Source organism: Crocodylus siamensis, chromosome 3 (assembly GCF_052110815.1).
Source record: "Crocodylus siamensis isolate JL-2025a chromosome 3, ASM5211081v1, whole genome shotgun sequence".
NCBI classification, from domain to species: domain Eukaryota; kingdom Metazoa; phylum Chordata; order Crocodylia; family Crocodylidae; genus Crocodylus; species Crocodylus siamensis.
Genome location: NC_143397.1, coordinates 34,460,774 through 34,464,618, shown reverse-complemented (window position 1 = coordinate 34,464,618; position 3,845 = coordinate 34,460,774).

Here is a 3,845-nt window from a genome sequence, read left to right as displayed (position 1 = left end):
AACAAAATGAGTCAGAAGCTAGAGAAAAGGTGCAACAACAGAAATGCTGCTAACTTTAATTAAATCACACAAGTTTAATTGTAGCCCAGGGAAGAGTATTTAAAAATAAACTCAAATGTGTTTGGGTTTCTCTGAAGTAACTGCTTGATGTAAACAGCATAAATCAGCTTCCTGTTTCTCACATTTACACTTCAAATTGGCTTCTATAAATCAACACAGAAAACTCCATTAAAAACTATTGTCCTGCCTCAGGCAAAGAAATTCTGAACGGTTTGTTCCTTTTCCATCTTCTGTGATGCAAATATTGTAGTCCCTGGGGATGTCTACACATGATATTAATGCACTGTAAGCTAAGTGTGGAGTAAAATACTTCACAGTGGGTGTGTCTACATGTGCATTTGATGTAGGAGCGGTCTCCTGGCTGGGGCTTGGACATTGCACCCTGCCTTGCGGGGTTGCTTGCTGCTGGGGTGGAGACAATGTCCCCCTGTCCTGGAAGCAGCGATCTCCTGGCCCTAGCTCCCTGATTGGCTCACTGCTAAGTGGCGGGTTGGGGCAGGGGGCTGGGACCTACCCCACCCCTACAGATCTTTCCAAGCCCTGTGTCTCAATCACCCAATTGGGGCATGGTGCTGGGATCTGCCCCTGACCAGGACAGTTCCCAGCCCCTGCTCCATGATTGTGGGATGGGGGCTGGAGAACCTATCCCTTGGTCAGCTCCATCTTTGCTGTTCTCATCACAGAGCACAGGTCCAGCTGCTCTGTAGCACAAAGAGACTCTTCAAATAGATGCAGCTATCACCAATAGCTGCAACAGAAAGCTCTGCACTGTGACTCCACCCAAGCTAGTGTGGCATCAAAAAAGCCTTTCAACAGCCAGGGTACGTCTACTGGGCACCTATACATGAGTGTGGAGGCTGCTCTGACGGGCTGGAATTCCAGCACATTGGAGCAGACTTGATTAATTGAGTCTGCTGGAGCGTGACAATTACCACATTCCAGCAGCCTTCTGCTTCTTGTGTATCAGCATCCCCGTGCTTAAAAATGATGGTGGAAGCATTTGAACTAAAGCTTTTTCAAGCACCCCCATCACCTTTTTTAAGTGCGGGGACACCGATACAGGAAATGCAATGGCATTTTAATTAAAGCAGCTCTGAGAGCCACTGATTAAAACGGTGCCCCCTTCTACCCCTGGAGCACATATAAAAGTGCCCATTTTAGCTTGACTGTATAGGCTTTTTGGACAAAGCTCAAACCCAAGCTCTTAAGACCTTTTCACATCAGATACTTGTACATCAAAAATTCACATTTTTTCATTGCCATCTTTGCCAAAACTTTGTTCAAGGACTTTTAAACCAGCGAAATAAGAGGAAATGGAAATGGCGTCCTCTTGCCCAACACATATGCCTAGACACTGCTGGTTTCTTAACTCCTCACTTCTGGCAGTGCTCGGCTTACTTTTTGTCTTGCTAGGATTGAAGCAAAACAACAGTAAAAAAACAAAGTCAAATCCCACAATTCCCACTGACTCCTAAGCACCTCTCATGATTTGGCCCAGGTAGCCAATTAAAGATGGGTGGTTACATTTGCCTTGTCTTTTTTACTTTGTCCCTCACAATGCCCCTGTGTGTACAGCATATTTGAACTGTATCCCCAGCATGGATTATTGATGAAATGATCTCTAAAATAGAACCGTGTATGAGAAAAATATAAACTCTGAGCAAGGTGTACATTTTCTGCCATTCCTAATAGTAAGATCTCAAAACCAGCCTAACTTTTTCCATCAAGTGTGATCTCATAAAGAACCAGAAAATGAAAAACTGATGCAAATCCTACAATGTGCTCTTCAAAAAGGTGTCACCACCTGAAATCAAAGAAGAGTACCATTTTTGGAAAGTGGAGAAAGGAAAGGATCTCAGACTAGTGACTTGAAAACAAAAAAAACCACAGGAACACTTTCAGTAGAAATCCCAATACAATAAGCATTGATTACATCATTCTGCAAGTGAGCAGAAATCATTATCTTCAAGAGTTGTTTAAATTCTATGAAAACATTAGACATAGGCAAATGTTGCCCCATGCAAAAGCAAGGTAAAACTGCTAATCCATATTAAATGTACCGTATACTCCCACTTTCATCTCCCAAACACTGATTTTCTCAAGTTTACACATTCCAATTCAAGGGCCACAACATAATGATGCAGCAGTTACAGAAATCCTCAAACAGAGTAATTTTTTAACTGATGATATCGATGAGGTGTTATTTTTCTATATTTTCTAATCTTTCATCCTAAATCCTTTTTATTCCAGCAAAGGAAAAAGAAGGGAGAGAGAACCTTACAGTAATATTTGCCATCTCTCCCCCTTATCCCAATAAGTCATTAGCAAACAAGTTAAAAGGTTGTGGGGGTGAGGGTAGAGGGTGGTCTTTTTTTCAAAGCTAATCAGTCTGCTGGCTCAACATTTACAGGGCCAATCCCACCCCTTTTCAGTCACTGGGGAACTTTTTGTTAACATCAAAGAGAAACTCCTAAGAATCCCTCTAGTGATTTAACTCGTCTTGCATCTTTACATTCACTTAAACTGGTACCAGTTTCCATGCTTATGCTCCAATTTCAGATTAAAGACTTATTCCAGTTTAGCTAAATGCAGTGAGGTCCTTTCTTTACAAAATTATGGAAAAGCAAAATAAGCTCCTTTCTACCTACATATAGACAATTGTATTATTGTACCATTTTAACTTTCCCTGAAAATAACTCAGGTTAAAAATACTATATTTATTCACACATCACACAAACCTTCCCCCCCTCCCCACCCCTCCAAGTCAGCCTTCCAAAATTCAGGTACGTGTCTTAAGCAGGGAAGCTGATTTTTCTTTGCTGGAATAGAAGCAGGGAGACACTGTGCTTTAAAAGCTGCCAAAATGTCTCCTACTTATTTTTGGATAAGCAAGCAGCAAGGACAGGGGGGAGTATTAATCCTCTCACAGCCACTACTGGCTGAGCACTGTAGCTTGTGCCTGAAGTAGCAATTTTGCTGGCTAAGGGAAGTGAGCTGCTGCGTACAAATTGTAGCATTTTGATGAGGATTGTAGTGGGGAAACACTTTATTTATAGGCATTTATATAAAGAACTATTTACGTGACAGAAGCAAGTCTTGCTACTGCCTTGAAAAAGTGTGAGGCCTAGCCTTTTTGCTGTCAAGCCACACCAGGAAGTTCTTGCTGGCTGACCTAGACTGTCTCCTGGTATGCCACACTTAGGTGTTACTCTATGCCACAGTTGTCCATGACTCTGGAAAAATCTTTGTTTTATATTCTGCCCTCCAAAAACAAGGTACATAACTTATTTTGGTTCATGTGGTATGTGAGAAAAATATGATAGTTTGATTCCACATGGTAAGGAAGCCTCAAGCTTGGAACTGATTATGCATAAATTTGTAATTATAGTTTTAAAAAAACCCATATTTTAGAAAGTCTTTATAAACCAGTGATTCTCAATCAGGGTACCATAGCATGCTGGGGTGTCTTGAGATCCTTTCAAGGATGTCACAGGGTGCCACACAGTGCTAGCACAGCTAGGTTGGAAAACATGATTCACAAGATACATCCAGAGATTTCAAAAGGGAATCCATACCTGTGATCTTTCTGAGTTTTCTGCAACAGAAGAACTTCTCTATTATTTTTCCTGTAGTCAAAAAAAAACCAAAAACACAGATTTGGCATTTTCCAAGGGACGTGTTGCGTCTAAAAAAGTTGAGACCCACTGCTATAAACCTTGTTGTCATGATAAACAAGAGAAGTCCCAAAGGAGATGTGGTAGAATATCAAAGTAAACAACACATAC